We start from the raw sequence: 8,604 nt of genomic DNA, 5'->3' as shown, positions 1-8,604 counted from the left end.
TAGAAACTCTTGTAGTTCTAATAAAGCAGTTTCATTCGCTTCTGTGAGTCTTAATAATCTTTAACATTTACTTGAATTTTTCCAAGAACATTGGCACCATCTGAGGCTTTCTATTTCGTTCATTCCTTGCTAACGTAGAGTCTTCCTAGCAGCTTGAAGTTCGAGTACTTTGATTCGTCCGTAAGTGACTTTAAAAGCCAAACGTTTGCCGAAACCGGTTTGGCTCAGTGGATAGAGCGTTGGCCTGTGGACTGAGGGGTCCCGGGTTCGATTCCGGTCAAGGGCATGTACCTGGGTTGCGGGCACATCCCCAGTGGGGGATGTGTAGGAGGCAGCTGATTGATGTTTCTCTCTCATCAATGTTTCTAGCTCTCTGTCTCTCTCCCTTCCTCTCTGTAAAAAATCAATAAAATATTTAAAAAAAAAAAAATAAATAAATAAATAAATAAAAGCCAAACGTTTACTTTTGCTCAAATTTACTTACCTTCCCTGATTCTTGATTACCCTCCTCCTTCTAATAAACTCAAACAGCAAATAGGAGCAAAGTGGAGTAGAAAAGGTCTCTTTTGCACTGTTTGACCTCTTGCAAAAAAGGTTGCGCATGGTTTCTGTTTCCCCAAGTCACTAGAGGGAGTGGTTATAAGTGAACACAGAGTCTAAAATACAAAGAAAAAAAGAGATGATACACGTCTAGGGCTGGAAACACCAGCCTCACTTGTTAACAATGAACCACACCAATCAATTTCCGAAATTGAGGGGAGGAAGGGAGGGAGGAGGAAATTGTAGTGTAGAAAGCAATAAAAAGTTTAAGTCCAGCACAGCTGGTGTTGCTCAGTAGTTGAACGTGGTCAGGGTTCGATTCCTGGCCAGGGCACATGCCCGGGTTTCGGGCTCGATCCCCAGTGAGGGGCATGCAGGAGGCAACCTATCCATGATTCTCTCTCAGCACTGATGTTTTTTTTTAAATATATATTTTATTGATTTTTTACAGAGAGGAAGGGAGAGAGACAGAGAGTTAGAAACATCGATGAGAGAAACATCAATCAGCTGCCTCCTGCACATCTCCCACTGGGGATGTGCCCGCAACCCAGGTACATGCCCTTGACCGGAATCGAACCTGGGACCTTTCAGTCCGCAGGCCGACGCTCAATCCACTGAGCCAAACCGGTTTCGGCAGCACTGATGTTTCTATCTCTCCCTCTCCCTTCCTCTGAAATCAATAAAAAAAATATTTTTAAAAATTAAATGTAATCACCTTTCTGACATTAAAGCATAGAGACATTTTTCCTAGTAAATTGCCATATTGAGAGTAGATGACTGGCATTAAAAAGCAGGGGATGTATTTGCAAAAAAATAATTACCAGTTTCATTAGCATCTATGAATTGTAAGTCATAGGGAAGTCTTTAAGGCTTTAAGAATTTATATTCTTGCCCTAGCCAGTTTGGCTCCGTGAATAAAGTGAGCGTTGGCCTGCAGACTGAAAGGTCCCGGCTTCAGTTCTGGTCTCGGTCATATACCTAGGTTGCGGGCTCGATCCCTGGCCCTGGTGAAGGTGTGTGCCTGCGGGAGGCAACCAATCTTACATAGATGTTTCTCTCTCCCCTCTCCCTTCCACACTTTCTAAAAATCAATGGGAAAATACCTTTGGGTGAGGAATGAATGAATGAACGAATGAATTGTTTATATTCTCATATTGAAAGTATATGAGCTTGACACCAGTGAAGTTATACTATTTGCCATTATGAGTCATTGCTTGTTCTTAGCCTCAGATAGCTTGCCACAAGACACAGCTGGAATATCAAGTTTCTCAATGGCTGTGTTGCTTAAGACACATGAATGAGATAATGGCAGTTTCATTCACTCATTTTTTGTAAACAACCATTTTTGAAACACATACAAGAGACAGTCTTAGCAATAAATTAAAAGATAAGGAAAACCATAAATACTGCCCTCAAGGAGCTCATGGTCTAGTACAATGGTTTCCAAAACATTTTTTGCTTAAAACATTTTTTGAGCCTATAGCTTTGATATATGTATTTATTTATTCATAAATTCTATACATAGACTATCATGTTAATACTTAAAAACATGTCAAGATAGAAATTTTTAAAGGATGAGAAAAAAATTTAAGTAGAAGCCCTGACTATCCACCTGGATGAAAGTAAAATTGTATCCATATCCATCATTTAGCAAAATAAATAAATTCCAGATGGATTAAAAACTCAATTGTAAAAAAAATATTTAAAAAATCCTTTCAGAAAAATCTTGGTTACTACATGCAACAAGAAGTAGGGGAGACCTTAAATAAGACTGGAAACCCAGAAGTTAAAAAAGAAAGAAATGCACATATTTGACTTGTTTTAAAGAAAATTTTTTTGTATGGCAAAAAGATGTATAAGCAATGTCAATAGAAAGTAGGTTTGAGGTAAATCTGCAACTCATTGGGCAGATAGAAGGTCAGGAAAAGAGTGAGGAATAAAATGGAGTCACTATAGTTAACCTGCTAAATTACTAAAACCAAGTAAGCTGAGGCATGAGGAAATTATTCTAATTGAAGATTATATAGGGTGTCCCAAAATTCACTCAACAAGTAATTTTGACAGAAAACACAGGTTTATAATTAAAAATTGTAAATTTTTTATTGATTCGTTAAGTATACAGTATAGGGTTATGTATGGAATAGCACATCGGGTAAATGGCCTCCACGGTTTTGCTGGCACATACGCAAAGCCATGGTCTTCATTGGTCTTCATTGTCCCTGCTCCTGGGCCATAATTGGTACTTGGTAATGCTTATCAAATTGAAGGGATTGAAATCAAAGGGCAACAGATATTAGAATCTGATTCAATAAACCAAGGAAAATTAGGCTTTTATTTGTTGTTGTTGTTAATGCTCATGCAAAATTCAAATCTTGCGTGAATTTTGGGACACCCTATATATACATCTCCTATAGATAACTCTCTGAAGAATATAGGAAAGAATGTTTACACATCTAGAGCACCTGTTATCCATTCTCCAGACCACTGGTCTTCTGGAAGGTTACCATCTCAGAACAATCCAGAGGCTAAGGATGCAGGACTGTCTTCTCAAGAATGTACTTTTTACTACAAATCAAGCCTTTATATCTAACTACCAGTTTACAGAAAATAAGAGATGAAGGAATTTGTTAAATGGCACCATAGGAATGTATTCAGTAAAATCCTGAATGTGGGAAATTTCTATAGCACAAAAATCTGTTTCTTTTTCAAAACAAAACAAAAAAGGGTGGGAAGGGGGTTATGTAAATAAAATATATATCAGAGATATTCACCAAACGTGATGTGTAGCTCTTTTTAATATTCTGATTCAAAGAAACCAACTGTAAAAAAAGTAAACAATAAAGGGAGAGGGAATGGGGACATCAGTAATAGTGTCAACAATAAAAATAAAGAAAAAAAATAAATGAGACACCCAAGTAAATCTGAACACTGAATTGATGATATTAAGAAACATTATGATCAATATTTTAGGCCTGATAATGACACTATAGTTATGTTTTTTAAAAAGACTCCTTAAAAAAACACACAAAAAAACCTTCCTTAACTTCGAGTGATACATACTGAAATATTTATGGTTGAAATGACATGCCTGAGATTCACTTCAAAAGAATCAAAAGGTTTGACTGTATGAGTCCCCTGGGGTTTATTCTCCAGCATCTCCAAAGCAAACAAACAAAATGAATGAAAGAGGCCTGGAGAGGGTATGGATAGAACCAGTAGCTATGTGTTGCTGATTGTTGAAGCTGTATGATGGACACATAAGGATTCATTGCATAGGCTTTTTACTTTTGTGTATGTTTGACATTTCCCATAATTATAATTTAAAAAATAAAACCTAATTTAAAAACATTAAAACAAAAGAGTTCTGCAGGTCAGGGTGTTATGCCCAGATTTCAAGATTCCCAAGAAACCACATCAGGGAGCCAGCCAATCCGATGCAAAAGCATAAGAATCTGTATTTCAAGCTAGCTTGAGCTCCCCATCCACCAGACTCGCCGACACAATGGCAGGCCAAGTGGCTGAGAGAGGGAACCCCCGCGTAGAGACGGGCTTTATGGGAGGGGGGGGGTTGGATTAAGGGGAGGAGAAAGGACGTAGCCCTTACCCTGAGGCAAGATGGAGTGCGTAGCCCTCGCCCTTTCATTCCCCCCTTTGTCTTGGAACTTCCGGCTCAATCATGAGACGGACTGCATTTCTATTCCACCGTTGCTAGAGGCCCGAACTGGGCACACAGAACTATCAACTGAACTGTTTAACAAATGGTCCGGTGGAAGGGGAAGAAATCATGTTAGCTTTAATAACTTCTATTGAAATAGGATTTTTCTTCTTAAAATTCCTCCATGGCTATTAAAAAGCCAAATCAAGATTAATTTATCTACTGTCCTGATGTTTGCATAAATACAACAAGAATACTAACTGACTACCTTTGAACCGGTCTTATTGAATCTATGCAAAGAAATGTATTGCCATGACTTATTTAGCGTTGCCAAATTTCGGAGGAATTACACAAGAAGAAAAATATACTGATCTACTCTAAGATTTTCTGACTTTTCTAGCCAATTCCTTTTGATAAAACAGTAACTGTTGGCATTAAATTTTCTTTCTATGCATAACCATGCCTCAGACCTTCTATTTTAAATAGGCCTTTTCCAGCTTACTACCCCTGACATGGGCATGGTCACAAAGGCCTGCAAGACAGTATTACAGGCTGCCAACTGTTAGCTGTCTCTCAACAGAGACCAAAACCTGATGGGCACTGTTCCTGCCCATTTGGACACCTGTCCTCTTGGCAGCTAGCTATTCTTTACTTTTGGGGGTCACCCCATATAGTTCCCTTCCAGGACAGCCAGCACACATTCAAACCTGCAAGAGAATTAAAGGTTAATATAACATATCAATACAATGAAACATGATATTGGCATCATGGCTGCTTCAGGCAGCCACATTCTACTAAAGTCTATTTTTGGCCTTCCTATAAATTGTCCTTATCTCTTTGGAGCCATGTTCATGAAGATGCAGGCATCATCTGAGTCGCGAGCAATGTTACCAGCATCAGGCAGGTAGCAGGTTGCGTTGATCTCAATCGACACTTCATTTGGTGACGAAGTCTTTCGGATCTTGGATGGGTCCGCTGACTGGACGTGGGTGTGATGGACCCAGGTCGCACATGCAGGGCTGCCAGGGCCTCGTCTATGGCAGACAGGTAGTCAGGCAGCAGGTCCAGGAGACAGGTGGCCAGAAACATACCCCCGGCAAAGCAGCTTACCAGGCTCAGGACTTTCTGGCGGAAGGCTGAGGCTTCGGGGCTGGCTCCCAGTCGGCGTAGCACACAGATGGGCACCAGACTGCAGATGAGCGTGAGCACCAGCAGGAGCACCAGGGTCCCCAACTTCACCTCCAGGCCCACAGGCAGTGGGGGAGCCGAGGCTACTGCCTCTGGGCACCACACCAGGAGCTCTGGTTCTCCCCAGGGCCCCATGGTGGCAGGCTGCTCCAGTGACTCTCAGACCTCGTGAGGGTCTCACTCCATGGCCCCCACCAGGTTCCATGGTTTGTTTCTACCAGTTCCCTTTGTGGCAGAGCAGCAACCAGGCCTCTTTCAAGGGAGTGCGCTAGGAGGGAGTATCAGCCCCTCCTTTGCTAGCAGTAATAGGTACCAAACCCTTTCAGTACATTAGACCAGCTTCATTCCCGCCTATCTTTACAGATTTCAAGGCCCATTGTCTTCCTTTAATCAGTACTGGCCTGTATTATCTAATTCAGCACAGGCAGGGGGAAGGGCCCATTAAATCTTTGCGTTGAGGAACTGTGAGCCCATCCTTAAAGGTCCCAATCAAACTAGAAAAGCTATAAATACCTTTTAAATTTACCCTAGAATTTCAAAATCTCAACCCAGCATAGAATATCACATAGCAAATCAAAGTTCCCAGCAAACAAACAGATAGAGATGTTTACTAGTTAGGCGGGCCAATTCCACCTCTGGCAGAGAGCAAGCGCCCTTGGGGAAAGATCCCAGCGGCCGCTCAGGGTGCTTTGCTATCGGTCAGAGCACTCAGCCTTAAGAAATCAAGCGTGTGCCCTTTTTTTTTTTTTTTCACAGACTTTCATATGTATATGAACAAACAATTATACCCAAGTAGATATACAAATATTAAATAAAATATTTACACTTACATTCTTTCAGTGAACAAGTCCTTGACCTATGTCTTACCCAGATAGAAACGGCACTCATCACAAACAAATAAACAAACAAATCCAAAACCAAAACCCAAGAAAACCAAGGCCAGAAGTACCCTCTGACGTTTCAGGGGTACCAAGGAAGGAGAAGTTAGGCTATGTCCAGCCCTTCTCACAACCACCAGTGACCAGTCCCAGCTCACTGGTCTATCATTTATTCAACATTTTATTTTATTTTTTTTTTCATCACACCAAAGCCATGCTTTCCAGTTAGAACTCTTAGCCTTAATTTTTAGGTGTCATGTAAATAATGAACATTTCTCAGATTAGTAATATATTCAAAATTTTTAAGGGACACAGAAATTTCACCAGTTATACATATTTAACACTTGGATTGCGGGAAACGAGTTAAGTCGGCTCGCGTGAATTGCGCGTACTCCGCGGGAGCCGTCTTAACTCCGTTCATATAGATTTGCGGTGGAGTGCGGGAAACGTGTAAACTCGGGCCGATTGTAACTGCGTATTACCAAATATTTGTTTGTTTGCCGTTCACAAAGATACCTACCTGCGTATGCGAACCGCCATCTTATATTTTGGCGGGAAATTCACCGGACACCGTAGTGTTAAGCAATAAAGACAGATCAATTTACAGAAACCAGTTTCTACCTGAAATAATCGTACTTTAGAAATTGGATTACTGCTATCAGTTCCTTTTAAAGACTTTGCCATAACCTTTAATTGTCATTAGTTTAAGGAAAGCAGGGTTTTCTAGATTTAAGAGATTAGCTTAAAAATAAATCCGCGAAGCAAGGACACTTGCAGCCCCATAAAACTCCGCCTTAAAGCTCCACCCCTGACTAAATCAGAGGGCGGGGCCTTTGCTGTTTCAAGATGGCGGCCCCCAGGGGAGCGGCAACCCATGCGGCCAACATGGCGGCTGCCAAGTCACGCAGCTCAACATTGTGGCTGCCTAAACTGTTCTCTGACAGAAAAGGTGATTTCTTTTTTTTTTTTTTTTTTTTTTTTTTTTTTTTTTTTTTTTTAAATATATTTTATTGATTTTTTACAGAGAGGAAGGAAGAGAGATAGAGAGTTAGAAACATCGATGAGAGAGAAACATCAATCAGCTGCCTCCTGCACATCTCCTACTGGGGATGTGCCCGCAACCCAGGTACATGCCCTTGACCGGAATCGAACCTGGGACCCTTCAGTCCGCAGGCTGACGCTCTATCCATTGAGCCAAACCGGTTTCGGCAAAAGGTGATTTCTTTATTCTCACAATAAACAAGGGAAGAGCAAACCAAAAATCCCTAAAAGATAGATGGCCAACATTACATTGTTTATATCTTTTATAATTATCTTAACAAAAACAAGTTATCCTGCATTTCTTTGTCAGGTTCTTCTCTGCCACTTTTTAAGGCCAAAACAGTCTCGGGTTTTTATTCTGTACACAGCAAAAGGTCAAGTCCAGTTTAAAACTATGCGCACTCGTTTTTAAACTGGCCCTTTCCCCTTACACATGCACAGAAATCCCGGATGCATTTTAAAACTTTTACATTTAACTTCTGTGATCTAGCTGGGGCGATCTCCATGGGAAGGGCCCAGCTCCCGTCCAGAGTCGTTGCCGCCGCCGCCCCCCGGACCCGCCTCCCGAGAGCGAAGCTCCAGCCTCGGCCTCCACATCCAGGCGCATCTTTCCTCTCCTGCGGCCCGAGGCACAGTGATCCCTGCTCACCTTCCCTGCCTGGGAGGCGCGCGCGCGGGCGGGCGGGGACCCCTCCCCTGCCTTTACACTCACATACTTTCACCAGACATTCATTCAGAGTTTAACAAGTTCCTAACTCCTGAGGGAGCTCTAAAGCCTCCTCCAATCTCCTTGAAATGATCAATCACAATACCCAAAGGAGCAGTCTGAGTCCATTCCATAACGTCCGTCCAGTAAGTTCACAGAAAGAAACATACAAACACAGAAAACTAAATGGGCCGGAAAATACAGCCTTCCAACTCCATGGAAGCAACTAGACGATGGCATTATGCCAAACCGGCGGGAGCGACCAGCCTCGTCTCAGATTCCTTAGGGGAATACACATCCCTCGTGGGGAGCAGAACGTCTTCTAATTCTCCCCCGCCTGTGGTCGTTCACGGCGCGTCCGCCTGGACCCCTCAGGCACAGATTCCAGAAGTGAGCTCACACAGGACAGATAAAGAACAAGTCCCTGAACAGAGGCAGTAGAAAACTGCCTAGGAATGCTTCTCTTCTACCTTTTTTTAAAAGATAGGCCAGATTCGAACCCTTAGCCAGTCTGAGTTTTGACAGTGAGTACCATCTAGAAGCCATTCCTCCAGATACAGGATGAGTCCCTTAGAGATAACATATATCACACAGAA

Source organism: Myotis yumanensis, unplaced genomic scaffold, assembly GCF_028538775.1.
Source record: "Myotis yumanensis isolate MYYU_CA2020_CCGP unplaced genomic scaffold, mMyoYum1.0.hap1 SCAF_15, whole genome shotgun sequence".
Taxonomy (NCBI): Eukaryota; Metazoa; Chordata; class Mammalia; order Chiroptera; family Vespertilionidae; genus Myotis; species Myotis yumanensis.
The sequence above is the reverse complement of the archived record's forward strand: the minus strand, read 5'-3'. Positions refer to the sequence as shown.